Raw genomic sequence first — 24,570 nt, forward strand, 5'->3', positions numbered from 1 at the left:
AGACTTGTTTTGACACAGAAGAAATCATTTATCAATGGCTCAGTGAATTCCTGTAGCCACAGCTCTAGGGGGTCACAGCTGCTTAGAATCTCTGCTGAGCTCCTGTGATAATGATGAGGCTTTGCTCAAAATATTTCCAGGTTTAAGTGATGTTCTGTAAAGTTTGCAAGTGAAAACTGGAAAGATATAAAGCAATCTGGAAATAGCTTGTCAGAAGACATATAACCCACAACTTGTCTTGACTCCACAGGGTCTTTATGTATTAGAAATTCTCTATTTTTTGTCTTTATTGCTCTAAAGGAGGTTGCTCTTGTTGTGTCCATTCCATGACAGGTTGGAATTGACTGATAACATGATCTCCCAAGGAGCTGCAAGAGCAGTTTCTTTTGAGGGTGACAGCAGAGCTGGCAAGGCTGTGCCTTCACTGGCAAGGACATGGCCCCATAGTATCTGAAGAGAAGAATAGAGCAGATCTGGTCATGGTGGCTCATACAGGCAACCAGGCCACTAGGGCAGTCAGAGAAGAAGTTGTGATGCCTGTGGGTACACACAAGTTCTGCTTCCAGCCTGCATAAAGAGCCCAGGAAGAGCACCCCCGAGCTCTCAAACCACATCAAGAGAATTGTATTTGCCTTTATGTGCGACTGTGAAACAGCTTTTCCTCTCCAGCCTTGGGGCACTACATAAACAAATAGAATGAGCAGGAAAATAACTACAGGCTGACCTATAAGAACCTCAAGATTTACTCTCCTACAGACATAATCAGCATCCCAAACATCTGTACAGCACAGTCCAGACTATACAAATTACCAGCCCATCATTGACTGTGGTGTAAAATACTGCCAGTGTCCTGAGCTTGGACACAGTGTTTCCTTAGTCACAAATATCCTACCTTCCCCACCTAGAAAGTGAGGCAGGCAGAACCTGAAATCCCATGTATTAGTAAATGAATTTGAACACCATGGGTGAAAGACAAACTGAAGGGGACATTCACTGGAAGCTAGCACTTGAGAAGATGTGAAGTGGAAAGTTCTGAAACCTGGGCAAGGGACAAGAAGGAGCAAGGAATGAGAGAAGACCTACAATTGTGCTTATTCCCTCTGATGATGTGCATCTAAAAAAGAGACCCCAAAAACCAGAAAGGAAGTGGTAGGCTGCCAAAATGGGCAGACCTAACTGATTTCATCAAACAAATGACCTCCCCACAGTGATTTATGGGCTAATCTCTCACTAAAGGTGATAAGGCAACTTATCAGTGAGTAGCCAGTACAATTAGTGCTGCTTCATGTATCACTTGAGGTGCTGGCTCCTTGGCAGGACTTTCTCACACAGTTTGTTATTACAACCAGTGAAAGTTTGCCTGGCCCTGCTTTCACCTGGCACAGAAATTGTTACTCAGGGCTGAAGACCACAGGAGGTTTCTGCAGCCTAAGCAGGGATCTGCTTAATTGTTAGATTTGAGCCAAAGGGGCTGTACAGAGATGTAAGCTGAGAATGGGACTCAAAACTCTATGAGCAGGACAAGTGATACACCCAAAAATGGAAAAGTAGCATTAGCTAGGGAACAGTCATACTAAGAAGGAACATGATCTGCTGAAAACTAACCCAAGCTCACTTTCTGTGTTGTCCTCTCTTAACAAAATGGGGCTTGAAAAACGGGCAGTTTAATGTTTTTGAACTGGAAGAAATGGGTATGTGTATTTATGGTTTAACAAGTTAATCAAGATTTAGTCCTCTACGATACATAAATAGTGAGCCTTAAAGGGCTTAAGATACTATAAATAGGTAGCACAAGTAGCAAGGGATCTATATAGAATTCAGTCTGATGTTTTAAAGCATAAGGGAACCACTGCAGCAGCAGTGAAACAGTTAGCTCTCCTCCATTCTTGCTATTATATATGCCCAAAGAATTGTCTGTAATATAAAGACCATAGCCCCTGGTTTACATTCCCTGAGTTGGAGAGATGAGCTGCTTTCACAGTTTACAGGCTAATGGTTACAAATTTACCATTTGTTGTGGTTCCTGAAGAGATCTTCTCAATCACCTGCCTTTTGTGGAAGAGGTTTGCTGTCTTTCTAGGATGCTCTGAGATCAAAATTATGCCATTAGAAAATAAAGATCTAAATCTGTATACAGGGAGGGTTTGGATGATGGTTTTACTTTACAGAGATAAACACCAGCCTTTACAAAGAGCAGATCTCCTTCTTTACCCTTTCTTTCAGTTTTCATTAGTGTCTAAATCTGCCAGCCTGGAACAGGTTCCTTTGTCAGAGAAATATAGCCAAGGAGATGATTCAACTTTGTGCTGCATGTGAAGTAGCTCAGAGCTGCAGTACTGATGCAGGAATCAATACAAAGGCATGGATAACAGGATGAGTGGGAAGTCTTTCACACTTTGCAGGTTTCCCCTGGGAAGTATGCTGCTGCTGCTGAGGAAATGATTGTTCTTACAATGGTGTTCGCTGCCAGCATAAAAAATTATGCTGAATTTATCCTGCTTATTCTTACACTTCCATACAGCTTCATGGCTCCATATGACCTGTGGAGCAGATCAAAAGGCCACCAAGGGCACAATGGACTGTCAGCAAAATTGTGGGCTTGAGAGTGGCTCTCATTGCTCATGAGTGGAAGGAGCAATTTTGAAGTCAGCAGGATGAAGGTTTTGATGAGTTCCATGGAAACTAGCAGGTAACACACACCCTACCCAGAAATAAGAGTGCACTGGAAGGATTCAGAGACAGTGCTTTTCTGAAATCCTATCATACAGAACTTGTTGCAGATATTTTTTCTCCCTAGAAAGGGAGGGGAAAAATGTCCATTTTTATTACAAATGCCTCCCAGTCACTGACTTTTTCCTGGATCAAAGGAGTGAGATCCTCCTTTGGAGGTATGGAAGTAACATTTTTCCTGTTAATTTTTGTAAAGCAAAATGGAGAACTACAGGTTCCTTTTTTAGCCTGCATATTTCCAGGTTTGCAAAGATTTCAAGGAGTGTCTTGTGGCTTTAAACCAGGAGTTGAAGCAAATGGGAGCAAATCTGGTCTGAGGCTATAATGGTAAGAAAAGAAGGGAAGTCAGGAAGGGAATATAGACATAACTGCCTATAACTTTTGAGTGTTAAACCATTGTTTGTGTTTGATTTCCATTTCCATGCATGTCAGGTCACATCTGTGTCCTAGTTCTAATTCTGTCCCTGGGACAATGGGATATTGCCAGCATTTCAACCCTTCTGTAAGGTGAGATTCAATGACTGCCTCAGCAACAGCCCCCTCCAGCTCAGGACAACTTAAGGGAAGCAGAAGGGTTTGGCATTTGAAGGCAAAGTTATGCTGTTTGTTCCTGAGGATGCTAATTTCTGAATGCCTAATGTAAGGTGCTTCCAAGCCTTAGTCCACTCTCTGTGCTTGTGCAATATTCACAGTTGTCCAATGGGATGCACAGAAGCCACCTTGGGCAGAATTTAGCCTTGTCATTTCTGAGACCTATGAGAGTAGATATCTGCAAATGTCTCCACAAGTAAGTCCATAACAACTGATTGATTATTTATAAAGTGATGAATTAAGGAATAATTCAACATTTTTCATGGCAAAAGGAATAGGTTTATCCAATAAAATACCCAAACATAGGTTTTACTATAAACAAAATAATTAACTGACCACATTCCTCAAAATAAATTTGCAGAACATTTTATTCCAAGATGTTGTAGGGATCAGAGAAAGGTTCATTCAAAAGCAGTGAAACACTAGATCATTCAGCTAGATCATTTGGGGTCTAACCCTCATGGTCTAGATACAACCTTCAGCTCAGCAAGTCTTAAAGTTTATTGGCACCCAGGTGGGTGTTTTCTGTGAAGTGAGACATACCAACACTATTCTGATCTGCATCCACTGCTAGAGAGGGACAGGGAGTTAAAAAAGGTGTCAATCTGACCCAGCACAGTGGTACTTGCACACCACAGTCCTTAGATTCAGTACTAAACATCCTTACCCTCTCTAGCTCTGAAAATGCCAAATATAATATTCCAGTTTCCTCTTTCTACTGCAAGACAGCTGCTGCTTTCTTTCTCCATAAAGAGTTTTAGTGTGGTTTGGCCATATTTTGGGCTGATGTAAGGGCTTCTGGTCCTAAGGGTAACAGGAATTATTCACTGTTTGCTCCAAAGCGTTTGCAAGCTGGGTTGTGTTGTTTATCCTCCACTGTATTAGGAAAAGATATCTTTTGACTGCTGGCATTTCAAATACAAATCACTGAAAATAATCCATGTCCTCAAGGAAAAAAAACAAACAATTAAACATGTGGTCCTGTAATCTTCAGCAGAGGACGGCCTTTCCATTCCACTGAAGGGCAAGGGAAAAGCCATCATTTATACTGAGAAGTGTGGAGTGGTGCAGTGGGCAACACTACACCAAGAGTAAATTAATTCTTATTTTTTAGACAATACTGATTTCTAGATTACAGATGTATTTTGTGGGCATGGCACATTTGCACTGCTTTCAGCTCATATCAACACACTGTTGATCTCTGGGCTGTCACCTCCACACACTTGGAAGATCACAGTGCATAGAGGTGAGAAATAGTCCTGTCTCAAGGAAAGTTAAAAAGTGCCTTTTTCTTATTTGATTACTTCTTTCTTGCACAGAGACATGATGTGGCTCAGAACTAAATGAGCATTAAAGTGTGAAATTAATTTCTGATTTTCAAACAAAGGGAAAGATGGGACCATGTAAGAACAAAGTATATTCACAGTGAAGACATTTCAGAATACCTCATATTGTCCTACTCTGTCAGAGCCATTGCACCTACAGGACCACCAGCTTCTCCCATTCAATAGCTCAGAGTACATGATCTGACTGTGGTCACAGCAAGATCTTATTCCAGATCCAACTTCAAAATTATCCCTTACCTGGAGATGAGAGTATTCCACCACTGACTGCACCAACAACGAAATGTAGATGTGGTCTAGATTAAACCAGCCTCAGATATCTGTGGCAGGAAAGATCTCAGAAGTGCTGCACATCTGATTTTGAAAAGGAATAAGGTTTGGACCATTTGGGGCAGAGGAGAGCACAGTCCACAATGATGATTTGGGCAGTTTCCATAACACCTTCCACCCTATTTCTTTGTCAAAGATGATGAGCACTCTTTTGCTTCAGACAATAAACCCATCCTTGCTTATAACTGAGAGACCAACTTTGGTGTTGGGAATCTTTTACAAGACTCAGGCTGTTACGCATGCTTCCAACACTCCTAATTTTTGTTCAGTTTGTCTTACCCAAATGTTTCTATTTAAGAGTAAAGAAATTAAGTCAGGAACCAATAATGACCATCCCTGGATTTTTGTAGTTTCTCTGTAAAAATGTTGTGAGCTTGACCTTCCAAAGCAACAATACTTTCTAAATGGAACAGTTGTAGCCCATTTCCATCTGGATCCATATGAAGTGGATTGAGAGACAGAAAACAAGCTCACTGCAGCTGTGTTGACTCAAATTGCTTGGCCTCCAGGAAATCTACTGCACTGTCTTTCAGAAAATGTTTTTTGACAGCTTCCCTGATCATCACCATCCACTGAGGAATTATACACCAGAGCAGTAATTTCCACATTTTGCTGGTCAGGTCATTGATGCAGCTACTGCTGCTGATTTGATATTGTCCAGATTTTACTTTTCCCTTCCTTGTGAAGCAGGTGCATCAGTGCTAACACACTGGGATTCTGTAAGACTAGGGAACCTTTATTTTTGTAGACCATTGCCACACAGTCTGTGTTGTCTATATCAGGAAAAAACAGTAGTCTCCAACACTGGTCCAACTCAAAAGCTTCAGCACATCTGCCCAATGTCTGCACACACTGTACTTTTTCCTCTGAAATTCCTGAAATTCTGGGCTCAGAGACACCTGCATAGCTGCCTGGTGACTGCATGGCAGCAACAAAGAATTCAGGCTCACATTTTAGTAGCAAAATACAAGCCCTTAGAAAAAAAAATGGATGAAGTGTCACAATGCACCTTCCCTGTGATAGAATATTATTCATCTTGTTTACACTGGAAACTGAGGTGGAAACTGAAAAATTCAGTCATGCTTATTTACCACAAGTAATAGAAGAGTTAAGCAGAGAAGCCTGGTTTTCTAATTGTGGCTTTTGCATCTGTCATCCCTTCCCTCCCTTTCCTGTTCTAGTCAGAATTTTCCTTCCCTACTGTCTGTGAGAGGTCCCAAAGAATTCTGGACACTGAGGGGTGTATCTGCCAATTCACAGGGTGCACAGGCCCAGGCCAAGCACTTTGCCAGGAGCCAAAAGAAGAAAGCCTGTACAGTTTCTTCTTATACAACAAGCCCAAGAAAAGCCATACTAGTAGAACACCAGATCCTTCTTTCCTGGCACAGCAAACACACTTCCCATGAGGAGAACCTCACACAAATTTTAAATCCAGACAGAAAACCTCCTATGTGATCAGAGACAGGTGAACACCATACATGCAGAGTGTGCAATGAACATAGTTAATCCCTCTTTTTTTGAGCAAGTAAAAAAGCTATTTATAAACACAGCACAAGTTTCTGTCTGAAAAGCAATTTCTTGCATACCTAAAACAGAACAACTCCATCTCCCTTTGGGGTTTTACTGGAAAAGGGCCAGTGATTTCCCATAATTAAATACAATTGCCTCAGTTGTATGGACACTATCAATAAAGAGCCATGCTCCTCCTGCAAAACTCATCAATATTTAAAATGCAACAAACACACTGCATTTTAAAAATATGTGACATTATTATCAATGTTATTGGGTAACTTCCTTCTTTTATTTTGAACTTTATCAGAAATGAATTTTTGTAGGTTTCCTCTGAGATCTCTTTCTTATGAAATGTGTTTTGTGAAAAGTAGCCTTGATAATAAAAATTTCCTTTGAAAATATTATCACCAGGGTTTTTAAAGACCTGTGATTTGCTTTTATTCATTCAGTTTCATCACTAAACCAGTGTCTCTCATCATTTATACTGCACTGATGCAGTATTCCACACAGACCTGGCTTTGTTTTAATGCCATGTAATGCAAATTTAAATTTCCTCTGAAGCAATTTCACAGTGGAAGTTATCTCATATAAATACAACAGTAACTAGCCATATACGTTTCTAATATCAGTAGAATCTTGTAGTTTCACAGTTGATCAGACTTACCCTTCTACAGCTAAATTTATTCATGGTTGCTATGTCAGTCTTATCCCTACCTCTGAAGAATTTCTTCACTCTTTTTTATTTTTTTAAATCAGGGACTCTGCTGATTCCATCAATCCCCATAACCAGATGAGTTAAGCTGTAGCTACACCACATATCTGAATATGTGGATTTCTAGCCCTGCACAGGTTTCCACATTCTCTGAAGCTTGTATAAAAAAAAATAAGTCCACATAGTTACAAGCTCTTGCTCAGAAAGCGAGATATAATTGGAATTTGTCATGTTGATGTGGAGAAGTTTATAAAGAATATCAGGAATATTCAGTGATTCTTTTCAATTTATCCTTTCAAAGTCTCTTTTTCTTTTGCATTACTCATGTTGCCCTTCTAGTTAACTGTAACTTTCAGTGCTTCATGTTTGCAGTTTGTACACAGAATGATACAGCACTGAATTGAACTCCAAATAATTTCAAGTCTACATAGCTGCAAAAACTGCATAACCCAAGAGGCCATTGCATTTACCAAAAGGGTGTATTTCATAAGAATCAACTGCAGAAATGTTCCCTCTCATGTTTTAGCTTCAGCTGCTTGCAATATGATGGAAAGCAGATGTCTTGCTACCAAGAAAACATTTCCTTCTCAAATGACGTGGTAAAATATTTGGAGTGCACTTCAAAGGACTTGAGGTAAAGATTTTAAAAGAGCAGTGTATAGAAAGAAGAAAATATCTTGTGCATTTTTGAGATGGGAAAAGATAAAATGTGCCAAAGCCCAGAACACTGCTTTACAATCATTTTTTTAAGATTATGAGGTTTCATTTGCCACATTTTATTTTGAAGATGCATCATTAATTCGAGCAGCTGAAATTGTTTTATTCAGAATCCTTTTTAATGCAGGCACCTCATCCTCTTCTTCTTCCAAAATAGACACAGAGCAAAACAACTCAGGAAGTCAGTTTGTTGATTATACTGATTGTATATTAGAACTGATAGAAAGTCCATCATATTTTCAGCTTTTTATGGCTTTTCATTTTTAGTTCTGGCTCTCTGTCATCTTCCAGACTGAGAAGAACTTTACTGTGAGCAGAGTACAGTAGTGTCAGATTTTTTTCCAAATTAGCTGAATCTAGATTGAAATTACTTGTGGGCTCTATTTAGTCAGTTTGCATGCCTGGCTGTCAGGGTGCTTAATAAAACTCTGCATCTAAAGAGCAAGAGAGGCAAAAGTGAACACAATTCAGCAAAATTGTGCTAAACAAAGAACACAAGCAGGTCTCCTTTCTGTTCATTAAATAACTTATCTTTAATCAACCTCAGTCTCTGCCTCTCTAGATGGCCCCAATTCCTTCTGTGCTCTTTATTTTGGGCTTTGTTATTTTGAGATTCTGTGTGCCATATCTCTGCCCTCACACCAGGCCCATGAGTTTTGCAAAAAGAGACTTAAATTACAGCAGCATTCAACTCATGTAATGTTCAATATCTGCAGTACAGATGGCTGCACTGAAGACAGTTTCCCTCCAGTCACTGGACACAAGTGACAGTGAAGATTAATTACAACATCCAGCTCAGCTATAGATGTGTATGTTGCAAGTGTTAGCATTTGTCCAGATTAATCCTATCTCCAGTGTCTGACTGAAAAATCTATCTTTGATTCTGTTTTTGTTAAACATAATTTCCATGTCTATTTCTTTCCCCCTTGCTGTCAATGGAAACAACTTTCTTCTCTCACTCCCTTTTCCCTACTCCCACCTTTTGTGGACACACATAGCCATCACATTCTGTAGGACCTGGGCACGTCCTGGAGCAGAAGTCAATGACACATTTTCATGACCATTTTTACAGGCAAAAGGACCTCACATCTTCCTGGCAGGACACTAAAGTACAAAGCCACTGAAGGGTTTACAACTTCCCCCACACGTGAGCACTGTCCTGAGCTGAAGTTAAAACCAAAAAACTTTCCCTTTTCCTTTGCTGAATGCATCAAATTCAGAAGCTGAGATGCAAAAATACACATGAAATATTTCACTGAAATTTGATTTAATGTTTTACTTTCTCAAATGTAACAGCTAATATGATAGCAAAAATCCTAATATTTACTTTTGACCAGATATCAGTCTCCTGTTGTCCCAGAAAGCCACGTGTGCTACAAGGACTGTTGTCTGTCCAACACTAGAGACAATGGGATGGGGATTTTCAAAGCTATCTACAGAGCATTTAGACCTTCAAAAACTCCATTTAAATTATTTCCATAGGCATTTTTTTCACTGCAGGATTAATTTTTTTTGAAAAAATATTAAGTCCCCTCCAAGGCCTCCACTGATCTTCTTCAGGACAGGTGGAATATTTAAGTTATAAGACCAATCAATATAGCTATCACTCCAGGGATAAATGGGCAAAACTTGGGTCTGCATAGGAATAAATGTATTCACAATGTGAAATTCTGTCTCAGAGGAAAAAAATTAGTTTAGTTTCCAAGATCATACACCACCTGTTTGAATTCCCCTGCTGGGATGAGCAGAAACCCAAAGCCTGCTGCTTCTACTGCCCTTTCTGATTTGCTTTGCCATATGCAAACACTTTCTCCCACATGCAAAGAAGATTTTCCTCCTTTCTCTTTCATTTATTCTTTGTTCCTTTTTTTTTTTTTTTTTCTTGCCAAAGTCATAGTTACAGATCAAAGCTCCTGCTTCTGGAAAAAATAAAAAAAAAACTTTCATTCCTCTCTGTTTATCCATATATGCATATATTTATATGCATATATATATATAAAAATATAAGAACAAAACTGTTATTCAATTTTTCTGACAATTACTTTTACAGTAGTACTGAAAGAGGAAAAAATCCATTAGGAGAAAAATATAAAATTTTTGTTTTCACTGTATAAATTTGTTACATGTTAGTATTATGCAAGACTGCAATTCATGTTTGTGCAGTGGGTCCCATCACACTATGCATGTGCATGACACATCATGCATGTGTCATTCCTAAAGGCCAACCTGAATGTCTCCACCATGAAGCTCAATTTTTTAGCCTTCTCCTGAAGGACATTTCTGTAACTCTGAGTTCTTTATTATGTATGACAACTGAGTGACCAAGAGGTGGATGTGTTCAACTAAGGACTGCCTCCACTTCTCAATCTTATCTCTCAGGTTACAAATTTTACAGCAGGTTTTGGCAATAAATGAACTGAGATTTCATCAACTGAGCTGAAGTGTAAGGATGTGGTAGATATGTCTGAGAAATCCAAACAATCTGCTGACCTTGGAAGTGAAAAAGTTTTGTAATCCAAGTGCATAGTTTGAATTCTTTATGCATTAACACTGACACATAAAAAAACATGAAAGAAAAATCTCTTGGATTCAGAATGACCAGCTGAGTTCAGGCACATTGCATATAGATTAATAATTTGGATGTCCTTCAGAAAGTTCATCTGAAGGCTTCACAAACCCCTGAGTTAAAGACATTCTCTACTCATAATAAAAAATGGTTTTTTATAAACCACAAGAATTTTGTTACTTGGCAGGCTTGTCTAGGGAACCCAAATCACACATTCAGAGGAAAAGTCACTTGTTCAGACCCTTGTCAGAGAGGCCCCAGATGCTGCTCCACTCTGAGGTCCAGGGGTGGCACCCATCCAGATGAGTTAATGGGTGTTCTCCCATCTCTCTGGATCACCCTTCAGACTGAGGGAATCACTGCTCAGAAGAATGGGAGACATTATGGGATGCAGGGAAAAAGCATTTCAGGACTCCACAAGACTCATCATGGGATGCTTAGGTGAAGAACCAAAGGTGAGGAAAGGGATGGATCTAGGTGACTTGGGAACACACATGGGAAAACAGAGGAAAAAGTGAATAAAATGGGCTGATTGCTGATGTTCAGTTCACTTTTATGACTGTGATGTTCAGTGCACTTTTATGACTGTGCACGGTGCTCAGCAGAGTCTGATTTATGTTACTGCATTCCCTTTCTAAGGATTTTTCTATTATATGTGCACAGGTGGGGGTCTAAGTGCCAACAGCTGGAGTGGGATCCAGGATCAGAGCGCCAGGTGTCAGTGGTGCAAGCAACTGGAGGAAGAACAAATGTGTAAGAAAGTACAAATGTATGAGTGAGTATGTGAGCTTTAGTAAATATTGAGCCAGGCTTGCTGGTGAAATGGCCTGGGGATCAGATGTGCTTGTGTTTCTGAGGGGGAAGCCATGCAAGGAGCTGGGTACCAGCAGAGCCGGGGGAGTCCCAGTCAGCCACTGGTGACCTCTCTGTATGTACTCATGGATTTGTGTTTGTGGGAGAAATGGGGCTTTGCCAGCAGCTGCAGAGGGGCTCTGGACCTCCAGAGTTCCTGTGTCCAGGTGCTGGGACCCAGGGATGCTGGGACCCAGGGATGCTGGGATCCAGGGGGCAGGTACTGAGTAAGGCCAGCTGCTGGACAGACACACGTGGTACAAACATTCACATACATATCTCTCCTGCTCATGGACATTCCCCCTAGATCAGCCAGGCAGGAGAAGGGATGAAGCTGCTGGGTCTGTTCACGCTTGTGCCAGTGTTGATTAGCCTGTCTGTGCTGATCTGTGTGTCCAGTTGTCTATTTATTCATTCTATATGTGTGTTTCTGTGTGGGTGTCTACTGGGAATCCATGCAGAGCTGGGGAGTGTGGAGCTGTGACAGCCTCACCTCTATCAGATCACTGGATTTCATATGTAAAAGCACAGAGACAATAATTTACATTTGTTTTACTTTAGAAATGGGACTTGTAGTAGGAAACATTTCTCTCTGAGTTTCTCTGGAATCATTACCACTCCTGCTGAAGGTTTTGCTAGCCCAGCTTCTGGAGTGAAGAGTCTGCCATACTCAGTAATAATAATATCAACATAGTGCTTACATTGCAATCTCTGCCTGAAAATCTCTTTGAAAATATCTGCTAATTAATTCAATTAATTAATACAATTAGTCTGTAAAAACACTACACATTCCTCAAGTCATCCACTTGTAAGGCATTTCCCTTCTAACTTTTAAGAACTAAAAATATAACTGCATTCAATTCCCTTAATACCTGTCATTCTTACTCTGTGCCAATTAAGAGCTGACAAATCCCTACCTAACAACTAGAAATAGAGACAGTGTGAGAGGAGGAGGGAAGATTGTTTTAGGGTATTAAAAGGAATGTAATTAAATATTTGTTCAGGAGTAATTGTGCATAAATTGCATGAGAATTAAGTTTCATATCATTAGTACATCTTAATTAGTGTCTTTTCAATGATCAGTGTATAACTCACAATTGTTTTTTTTTTTATTTTAAATTAGGCACTTCTCTGTAAACCCAGTACTTAAATCCATTGCCCATAACTTTGTCTCTCAGTACTAGAACTGATGTTTTTGATGTTATTAAATGTCTGCAGATGCCCACTACAATTTCCCAGTTATAACACCTCAACACATTCTTCATAATAAGTGAAGATTAATTTTATTATTTCTTAACTTTAGTATTTCTGCCTTAGTTTTTAGAATATTTTTATATATCTATATTAAAAAATACATGGGTGAAGTAGACTTGTGCACTTAGCTGGAAGCAGCAGTCTTCTCTAACTTTTGGAGATGAAAGGTTAATTACATCATGGAAAGGCAATACAGTATTAAATAATAGAACAGGAAGATGTGAATTAAGCCAGAGCATCTTTTGATCTGTATGATGGAGCACAGTTATAACAGCTGCATCAGAGCTACCTTGGCTGCTGGAGGTCATCTGGTCAAGTATTGCTGAATCATGCAGAAACAGGCAATTTTATGGATACTAAAAACACTAATAGAGTTTTGTATAGGCATATTGCTTCCAAGGAGCAATGACTGACTCATTATCTTCAGAAATATAAAGTTTTTGGCAGCTCCTGAAAACCAAATTTCCATCTGTAACTAAAGTTGCAATTCAAGAGAGAAAAGTCTATGTCTTGGTCACATAGATGTTGATAAATTGCCACTGAAAAATCTGTAGGAGGACAAGTAATTTAAAAAAAAAAACAAACAACCAACCAAACCAAAAGCCAAAAAAACCTCGCAGGTCACTGTAATCAACATGAGATTTTGCACATGTTTCTCTTTCTATATGCAACTTTCCATATGTTAGCCATGCATATCCATGTCCCTACATTCAGTATGTCACATCTCCATTTCTATTTTTCATCATTTTAGTATGGAAAATTTTTAATCTTGTAATCTTGGTTCTTTACTTAAAAAATGGGATGGCAGACAACTGTTAACAATTATCTAAGAATAACTGTATTGACAGTTCTTATTAATGTGTAGTTTTGCAAGTCATTCTGAGAGTTTAAGAACAGCTCTTCTGGATCAGACCATAAGTGCATCTAGCTAAATAGTCTCTAAGACAGCAAGGGAGCCTGAGATTTTAATTTAATCCACTCTCTTTTTATTTCCCAGTATCCACACTGGTTTTACTAAGAATAATAGAAATCACAGCCTTGTTAATTCCCTCTAGTGTTTTGTTTATGAATACGGGGTCCATGAATCTGCCTAGTTTCTTATTCAGCATTTTGATGCTATCTACTTCTTGAGCTTCCTGTGCCAAAACTGTTGCAGCAATTTCAGTTATCATTACACCTAGCTGAAGAAAATAACACCTCCACGATCCTGTTGATGTGTCTTCGTCAACACTTCATGTTTAAGAAGTTCATGTCAATTGTTAGAAACGCTTTAGAAAGAGTAGCTGATGAAAGTGACTTTCAGTAGGCCAGCACCCATTCATTGACATAATAGCAAAGCTGAACCCAGATCCTGGAAGTCTTTGTCCCTAGCCACTGTATTGAGCCACTCTTACTGTTCTGTATCCGACAGGCAGTGCAATCACAGAGGAGGTGAGAAGTAGGAGGAGTTAGGTAAGCTGGTGGTTTCAGGCTGAAGATGAAACAGCCCTCAGAAACTGCATGCCATGTCCTCAGAGCAACAGAGCTTCTGCTGAAAACAAGGTGTCAGTGAGCATAAAGGAAAAGACTGAGAAGTGGATGTGGTAGTTATAATGGGACTGCAAGATGTCATCCCCATGTGGGCATGGGAGACACAGACACAGTCTTTGGAGTATATCCAAGAAAGCTGAAATTAAAGGCCAGTTTGAAAAGAGCTACTGGGACAAATTGAGACTGACAAGATGAGCTTAGCTCCTTCAGCCTCACAAAACATGAGGGTGAATTGAATGACCTGCTATAGCATCTTCCAGCCTTGGTTTCTTCTGTTTGAGTCTGAGAAATGCTGAAAATACACAAAGTAAATATTCATGAAGGAGGGAAGCTATTTCTGCTAAAGCAACAAGTTAACTTTTTAAGTTAAAGCAGAAAAAGTTGATGTAAATTGGCTAAGCCAAAAATTAGGTTTCCAGCAAAATCCTGGAACAGTCTTTCCATAGCAAGAATAGGAACAAAACAAATAAGTTTAAGAAGCAGTTAAATCATGTTATTGAAAGGGTAGATAATGAAGTTACCAATAATCATTGAAGGCCAGATTTGGTGATCTGGGAATTTTTTCTGAGGGTTTTCTGACAGTTGATCATCAGATGCTAATCTTCAAGGGATAACATCCAATGTTACTCACACCTGGAATGGAAACCAGTATTGCTTAGTAAGACAGCATGAGCCTTCTGTGCAATCCTGATGGAGACAAAAATGAGGAGGCAAGAGCAGCGATTATCTCACCCCATTCTCCCTCTGGGTTCATTGCCCCGTTGCACCCTGCTTTGATTGCTTCAGTGCTAAATCTGATGGACAGCATTCTAAAACTGATCTGTGGACATTCATTTTAAAACTATTGTGACAGGTGCCTGCTTCTGTACAAACCTCTTTGAGAAATACTCAAGAGGCTAGCAGAACCTCTTCCTTCAAGAACTGCAAGGACTTTAAAAGCTACTCATTTTATAAGAGCTATTATTTCAATGATAACTAAATAAAAAATTGAACATAAAAACCCCAGGTATTTCTTTGGCCATTTACTTTTTATTTGCTTTGGACTTGAAAACATAGAGATATGACAGAGCAAGAAAAATCAAGTTAGGAAGATACTCAGAAATTACATGACCAACCTTGATGTTAACTAAGATATCAAAGAATGAAGTTCTGGTAATCTTCTATATCATGTGTTATATGCTGTCAGTAGTGTTAACATGTGTGTCTTTTCACAGTCTGACAATACCCTCATGCTGCCATGTTAACATGTTAACAGTTTCCTAAAATATTTCTCTCAGACACATTTTCAATTCACAAAGAACAAAAGGCAAGTTTACTTATCTATATGGTCAGCAGCCAGACTTTTCAGATGTTGTACTGAAATAAATCAGATACCATTAATGTGGTTCAGGGATGGTCATATCCTACAAAATGCACAAGGTCTAGTAATTTGTAATGTAACACCTAATATTAAAATCTCAGATAAGTACAGCCCTGTGCTGTACTGTGCTTTCACTTCATGAAAATATGGTTCAGTTAGGGACCTTAGACTGCCAAAAATTTTTAAATCAATCTGATTATAAGTCATTTACAAGGCTCAGTTCCACTTTCAGAGTAAGCTGGAACCTTAGCACTGACTGCAGTGAGACTACAATCTATCAGCAAGTCAATATTAAAAAGCAAGTAACCCAAGCACTGTTTTTTACATGTAATACTTGATTTAAAGAATGAAGAACAGGATGTGAAAGAAGTGAGAACAAGATGTGTGTGCAAAAGTGGAAGAGAGATAGAGATATAATTACTGATAGGAAAAAGCTGTAGGATTCTGAAAGTGATATTAATGAGACAAATGCAAAGAGAATCTTCATATTTTGCCAGTGGAAAAATACAGTGCTTTTGTAATGGTGGATGTTGAAACCCCACCATCACCAAGTGGATTTGAGATAAAACACCTCCACAGAGAGGATAACCTCACAGTTGTGTCAGGCTGGGGGATGGTGTAGTTTCTCTATTCAATACTTCAGCTCCTGCATTCTGCCATTCTGTCTATCAGATGCCTTCACTTCCCTCTTTGGTGAGACCTATAATCATTCCATTGTACTGTGCACTGCTAATCTCTTGCTGCAATTTCTGAAATCTGTGAAATCACTTTTTATGCAGTTTATATTTCAAATCTCTTCAAGGTAGATTTGTGGTTCTGTATAAATCTTTTCCCCTTGTATGAAATGTATCAAAAAACAAGATGCAGTCACAAAATGTTCCCTTTACCGGATGACTGTACACGTTCATTTGATTTTTATCTTTCTGAAGACAAACTTATCATCACATTCTCCCAGGAACTTGTAGTGAAAAACTTGAAATACTTTCTTTGCATTTTTATGAAAGTTATGATAACATTCCTATGACTGAAGCACAGCTCTGCCTTATAAAATAGATGAAATACAATGTTGCTCATGCTTAGCAAGATGTATTAGTAGGCATGAATAAATGATCTCAACAATTTGCACGACAGGAGTCACGCAGCAGCTTGTCCCATTGTTGTATCCATACCCTAAGCAGCAGCCTACCAAAGGGAGGATTTTACATAAGCCTATTATTTTTGAGGTTTGTTGATTCTACACAAAAGCCCTCCTTCACACAAAAAACCCCCGAACACTATTGCACTACAGTGAATTTTTTCCTACTTATGATTTTGGTAGACTTAAAGGAATGGATGATGAGGATAAGGCAAACATGGACCTTGAGGAGTTTTATCTTTCCAACAATATGCTTATCATACATTACATTATGTGGTATTTTAGGGGGTTTCTATGACATTTCAGTTTCTAAATGTCTCATTCTTGGTTGTTATTTCCTTGATGATTTCTGTATGGTGATCTTCCCCTTTTGGGGGATCCAGACCCAATCAGTATTAACAATTACCTAATGTTTGTCTCAGATGCTTCGGTTACAGCACAAAAAGAATAAGCTACCAGTACAACAAAAGCCATCACGGTTTTATTTCTTCCATTTCTACATCTCAACTGAATAAAAAGTTCTAATTTACTATATCTACATGGTGGACATCTACTAGATGTGTATAATGTGCAAAATCTTACAACTCACCTGGTATATTGACTTGTCTGCAGTGTTCTACTTTCAAATTTAACCAGTCCTGACTATTTGCTCCAAGTATAAAATGCACTTTCTTATCCCAGTCACTATGAAGGAAACTCTGACCTTTAAATGGGACCTGTGCTATTCAGACATATATTTTTGCCCTTACAAATTTTTCTTTAAAAACTTTAAACAAAGCAACCTAGGAAAGTTTCAAAATAGTCATTTCAAACAAAGCTTCCATAACTAATATGAGAAATTGCAGAAAATTATAGCCATATTTTAAATCCCTCAACAATTTTTCACAGGAAACCCAGAAGAACAGTTTTAATTTAACTGACATATTTGATATGCTAGCAATGAATTTTTGCAAAAGGTACTAACTGATTTATGGTTTTAATCTGTGTACAGTGAGTGCTTTATGGAAATCGTGCAAATTGTGGGCTACTCCTTAATGCATCTCTAACAATGATAAATTTAAAAAAAAAATCAAACACATAAAACCCCACTGTGTTTCATCTTTTTGAATGAAAATTAGCATGAGAATGAAAACAAAAACATTGAATGTTGGTGATATTATGGAAAGCAATCTTAAATCATCCAAAATTGCATTAACAGAGAGAAGCTATTTGGTTTTTTGCTGTTTTTTCTTGCTTTCTTATTATTCTTTCTTATTATTCTTTTTCAGAAAGTTCAAGGTGTCCTGTCACTGTGACAAGTGCAAAACAGTTGACTAAGCCAGAAATATCTTAATGAATCAAAATGAAAGGCTAGTATTATCTATAGGTAGAAATAAAGTATTTCCTGTTGTGAAGAAGTTCAAATTTTGCTAAAGGAAAATTCTGGAGAGGCAGATATCCTAGGGACAGATATTCCTGTCACAAATCACAAGATTTGTGACCAGAAAGCAAATTTTTTCAGCAGGTTTTAGTGGTTGTTTCAATGTTTAGTTAATGGTTATTCTCTAGGTTAAAAATATTTTTGTGCAATTTTTCAGTGTATTTTGGGATTATCATGAATCAACAATAACAATCATGCCCTGAAGTTCCCACAGCAAGGAGCTGGACCAGTAAGTACACACCAGGACCAGTAAAAGTAAAAAGTCACCAAATGCATCCTAAATCCATGAATATACAAAGTTTCATCTCAGGGGAGTTACAATTGCTTTAAATACAGGAAAGAAAGTGGTGTGTCCCTCTTCCCACCTCTCCTTCAGATCCATCACAGAATCATGCAATAGCCAAGGGATATTCTGTGCCATAGAATGCCATGCCCAGTAACTGGGGCAGTTTCTAAGTAGGAAGCTGGTCATGGTTTGGTCACTGGGTGGTGAGCAATTGCACTGTCCATCTCTTGGTTCTCTTGGGTTTTGTTATTCCCTCTCTCACTATTGTTATTGTTTTGTTATTGTTATTGTTTTGTTATTGTTATTACTACTATTATTTTTATTATTATTATTTTCAGTTATTAACTCATTCTCATCTCAGCCCATGAGGTCTATCTTTTCTTTCTGATTCTCCTTCCCAGTATGGGGGTAAGGGGAGTGAGTGAGTGATTGCCTGGCACTCAGCTGATAGCTGGGGTTCAACCATGACAAACAGTAAAAAAAAAAAGCCCCAGGCACAAACCAAACCTAAAGGATTTCAATCCCAGTACACATGAAGAGGAGCATAAGACACCTCAGTAGCCACAATAACGTTAAATTAAGCTGAAACTAGATTTAAATATTCCAGATTGTCCTTCTATATAATGGAAATATTTTCACCGTATCTACATTCATCAGTGTCTAGATGAGGAAAGAAAAAAATCCTGTAGGATATAAATAATGGAAAATAAAAGTGGAGTATCTTATACTTTCATAGGTTTCATGATCAGCAGTGTGGACTTCTTTTGCAATGGTTTATGATGCACATGACCAATCAATTCTTTAATGGCTGCAGATGGGCAGTGCTGCTGATTTCAGAGTACATCATCTTTGATGTACTCTGAAACTCTGTCACTGGGTTATGGTCTGCTTTCTTCTATCTTGGTGTCTGAGACCAAGGAGTCCACAAATCAGGGTCAGCTGACTGTGGCCCTAAGCAAGAACGTTTAACTGTATGATGCCCTTGCTGCTCCTCATTCTTGAATAAAAAAGAACTACAGGGATTCAGAAGCAGAAAATAGTTAAAGTAAAAAGCCTGATGGCTTTATCCTACACCACAACACCTGTGTTTCCTCTTCCCTTGAAATGCCTGCTGCAGGCAAAGCAGCACAGGTTGGGTTTAATTGCTCCTGCTGTCTAGCATAAAATACATCATGCCATTTCTTCAACTGAATAATGGAAGCAGAAGCATGATTGATAAAGAGATAAGCCAGGTTAATTGGCTTTATTTCAACAAACATCAATTAATTAAATTAAACACCAGAGGGAGGGCATCTGCTCACTCTAGTTCAGCCTGGAGATCTTCCTCCCCTCTCTCTGCTGATCATGAAAAGCCACAGGGCTCCGTGGAATAACTCCAGGAAAGCCAGCCTCATAAAGAAATTATTTCAAAATTGTCACATGGTCTGCATTCTTAACCTTTTTGCAGCTCAGTCAGCTAAAAGAAAAATTCAACACAGCTAGCCCATCATGATTCCTCAGCTCTCTCAGCAGGAATCAAAAAATTAAAATCCCCTGGAAAGGAAACTGCAATCAATCTGTCTCCTGTAATTTGGTTTGCAGGGGTTTTGTTAATTTTCTTTTTAATTATGGTCTATAGTCATGGAACACATTTATTGTCAAGGTTCATTCCATCCTCTACTTGCCAATGCAAAACAAGATTGGTCATTTTTGATGAAAGATTATTTTCCATCATAGCAAGTCAGTCAAAATGAAACTTTCCTGCTTTTTCTTGCATGAACTTAAGTGTTCTCAGAAGAAAGGGAAGAGATTTCCTACCTTCCTTCTCTTACTTTCTTCTTCTTTATTATTTGCTTCTATAGGTGTTTGTGTTGCTGTAAGAAATGTTAAAGAAATGAGACAGTAAAATGGATAGAAGTGTCAATGACAAATTTTTTGCAGTAGTATGAAGATTCTCCCGTGTCAAAAAAGACACACAGACACACATATATGGTCATATCCAACCATGTAAATCTTACATAAAATCAGTCTGTCACAGATTTAAAATCACAGAAAATACAGAAGCCAGTCAAGAAGTTTTCTACCTCCCCAAATCAGGATTAAAATATATATACAATCCCAGACAGACACTGATTTATCCTGTTCCTAATTCAATGTTTGCAACCTCTTCTCCAAGATCTTGACTTTCAGATGATTCTTATTCCCTTCTAGATCTTCTTCAGACAGTTCACATCTCCCCTAAAACATTATGGACAGAAGTGAACACAGTGTAGTCCAGACTAGAACTGAGGACATTGGGAGAATTACTTTGAACATTTTGTACATGGCATTTATGATTATACATTCTTATATATTGAATATGCTACTTTCACCTCAGCAAACCATGCCAGATTACTTTCAGTTTGCCATTCCCCTTGCCTCAACACCAGTTATTCCTCATTCCACTTCTGTGTATCTGGGATTTCCTACTGAAGACTATTACCTCTTTCTTGTCCTTATTAAGGGGTACCCCATTTATTTTGATCATTAATGCAAATCACCACAATTTTTTCTTAATTTTAAATCCATCTTTCAGTGTGCTTCCACCATGTCTCCTGTCTGGACAGAAGTTAAATACAAATGATGTATCAGGGTTGTCTTTTTCATTGTCCTATCAGTTCATGAAAACACTGCTAGCATCAGACATAAAAAACCCCGGGGGATACCACTTGATAGCATCTTTTCAGTTTACTTGTGACCCATTAATTATTACTCCCATTTGTGCAGCTGTTTTCCCTAACCTTGTTTATGTGACCACTGTTGAAGACAGTGTCAATAACCTGCAGACATACAGCATCTGCTTCTCTGCAAAAGCCCTGTTATCTGTCACACAAGGCAGTTTTACATGACTTCCTCATGACAAAGACGTGCTGGATATTTCTCAGCCCTCAAAGGTTTGCCAATAAATTGATGTTTCAGTATTTTTCCAGGCATTAAAACTTAAATACCCCAGTCACTCTTTCCCAGTGTCTTTAAAGAAGGATCTATCTCTGCCCAATTCCAATCTTCTGGAACTTCAAGCACTCTCCACAAACTTTCCCAAGTGTTTGCTTGGAAACTGCTGTATGTACAATTCCACTGTATGTAAACTGCCCTTGCTCTCCAAAACTTCCTTCAGTTTTCTGTCCTAAGAAGAGGAGCTTCCTACATGGAAAGTGGCTTCATGCAATACAATTGATTCACAGTTCTGCATAAATAATTAAGGTATTTCCATCAGCTTCTATGACTTCTGCTCAGGTCTTATGTGTGTCTCAATACTTTACTCCATATTCTATACAGAATCCTTATATTTTGACACACAAAACCAGAGAAAATCACAACCTGTGATCTCTATTCATACACATTCACTCTTCCAGGCACAAATTATTAGCATAAATATTCAATCAAATTCTTGTTAGCTGTTCTTTGGCCAGCTGTGGTGTAATGATTGCTCTTATGTGTCCAAAACCATTTTCTAGTCATTTAACTCCCAGCGCTGCTCACAGTTGTAACAATATGAGATCTCTGGGACTCTCCTGTGTAGTTCTGATTCCACACTCCAAAAAATACATCCTAAGCATGTACACACATACCAGCATGGCTTTTTTCATGTTGCCCACCTAAAATTTTACTATGCTTTTGCACTGTAGAATACCTATGTTTAGATGTGAAGTTTTGTGTCATGTAAGTTAGAGCCTACCACTCTTTCCACATACATGTAATTGATCTTATGAGGTCTGTGCTTCACTATGGCCTGCAAAATTCTCAAAATACCTCCAGGTGAGGTATCAGAGTTACACACAGCATATCTCTCTTGTCAGGAGGCTGAACCTGGCTTGTTTTTACAGCACAGATCCCATGACATTGCTTTAGGCCTTAGGAGCAAGGTGGTGATATAAACAGTTTTTATGTCTGCCCTCTGTGACCTTGCCTCATTACAGGTAGGAATACTTGAAACCAGGGTAATGACAAACACAAATTCCATCATTAATCTAGACCTCAGCTGCCAATCAGCCAGGTTTTTTGGTTCAGGCTTTACCAAGCACAGTCCACAGCCAGAGAGAACAAAGAGTGCATTTACTGGTGACATTTTACTTTGTGTCAGTTCAGTAACAGTTAATCTTGTCAAGGAAGAAAAAGTACAGCAGCCACCTGGCTTATCATTGATTCCCCAAGCTTTCATGAGATTCAAGTGTTTTGAAATCCTGACTGAAATTCACTCTATAGTGGATACAGTTGGGGGAAACACATGAAAGAAATTTTCCCAATCCCTAGGAAAAGCTGTCACGACACCTAAATGGTATTTTTGACCCACAAAAACATCACGGGCTTCTCATCATGTCCATGTGCCCTTGGAGCTTCACCTCTAGGCTGACCCAGCACAAGAGAAGCAGAAAGCAGGTGAGCATGCAAAACAGAAAAACCACTCTGCATTTAATTTATGTCTCTCTCTCATTGTTGCAGACAGTCACTGGTCTCACAGAGGGATAAATAAGCACAGTTACACATATGTTATTAAATGTAATTGCATTGTTACTTATCTGTATAATTAAATACCTAGGAAAAAACTATCACAATTCAAGGCACGGTATAAGCAGCAATGACATTAACCTTTAATAACCATCTTTTCCCTTCTCACTGGAGTAATGACCATTTTAATTAGTAATGAAATTATTAAATATGAAAAGCATGAGCTATGCCATGATACTGCACATGGACACCTTTCAAGGACTAGCTGGCTGCACACCTTGAATGATGCATTCAGGAAACTTTTTTACTACTGCTGGTTGCAGCCTCTGGGCACTGCAGGGTTTTCTACAACCAGGAGGACTAAATTAAGTGACTGCTGTTTTGGTAAATTGAATGATCTAAAACAAACACAGGCGGATTGTGCTGCAGTCTTGGGAAATGCTATGACCTTGACAGCCCTTCTCTCAGCTAAGCTGTGTTCCTCTGTTGTGGGGAGATCAAAATCTCTCTTAATCCTGAAAATCACATATCTCAAAGCACAGCTGATCCTCTTGGCAGTCCCTTTAAAAGGGCAGCTTCAGTGTTCCAAGGGGTATCTCCCATTTAGGATATGCCAGGTGGTTGCTCTTCATGTACACCATTGTACATTATACTCTACTGGACAGGTAAGGTCTAGGATGCTTTTCTCACCCCTCCCACCCAAATTTACAGTCTTTTCACCTGTCCCTTTCCAAAGGATGCAAGTCAAGATCCTTTTCATCATAATAGCTCTTTTCTGAAGGACTAAAGTCACCTTGCAAGTTTTAACTATTCCCAAGGCTATAGACACCATCTAACAGAAGTTGTTCTCAGAGGTTTGGTGTGATACTGGTGTGTGTACTAGCACAAGACTGCCATCTGATTTCCTGATATTCACAAGGCATTACATTTTAGACTATAAAAGTATTCATTTGTTGGCACAACACAAAGATTTGACCCCAGATCAAAGGAAAAACTTCTGCTTTTAGGAAATGAACACGTGGATCCCAGACTTGTTAACACCCAGAGTTTGAAATGTCACTAAATGCCTGCTGTCAGGAACATGAATTGTTACAGACTACTCTGTTATATTTCATGGAACAACAGAGGTTGGAAGGGATTTCTGGAGCTTATCTTATCTTGTCTGCCGCCCCTGCTCAAGCAGGATCAACTACCTTAGGATACCCAGCATCACATCCAGGTGACCAGTTACCCCTGGCTGACCCGAAGTCACTCCCCTGTCATAAGAAGGATGATCCAAATTTTCTACTGTCATGACTGGAACCAAACTTTGGCATTAGAAACAGGTCATGCAAAATCACCCCGGCCCCACTTCCCCCCACCCCTGCTTTCTGAGACATGTTCTCCCCCTCGTAGGAATCCTGAGCTGTTCATTGTCACCCTCTGGAACAGAAATTCTCTGTGCACAGAGAATTTAGAGGTCCTGGTAGTGTTTCTGTGCATTGCACTATCTCATAGAATTGCAACAAATACCACTGCCCAATGCCCACTGAAAATCAACACTAAAAACTCTTTCCCCTCATTACAGACACAAATGATAGGCTTTCAGAATGATTAGCTGGAAATGGCCTTTTCCATCAGATACAAGCCCAGAGGAAGGAGTGTGCCAGGAAAAGAAGATGCTTATATGGGCTTCTTTGTAATGCAAATGTAGGAACATGCTTTTTATCTTCAGACAAGTGCAAGTGCTTCACAAAGATTTTATTTAAAGCTTGTGTTCTCATGC

The sequence above is a fragment of the Serinus canaria genome, chromosome 3 (assembly GCF_022539315.1).
Source record: "Serinus canaria isolate serCan28SL12 chromosome 3, serCan2020, whole genome shotgun sequence".
Lineage (NCBI taxonomy): Eukaryota > Metazoa > Chordata > Aves > Passeriformes > Fringillidae > Serinus > Serinus canaria.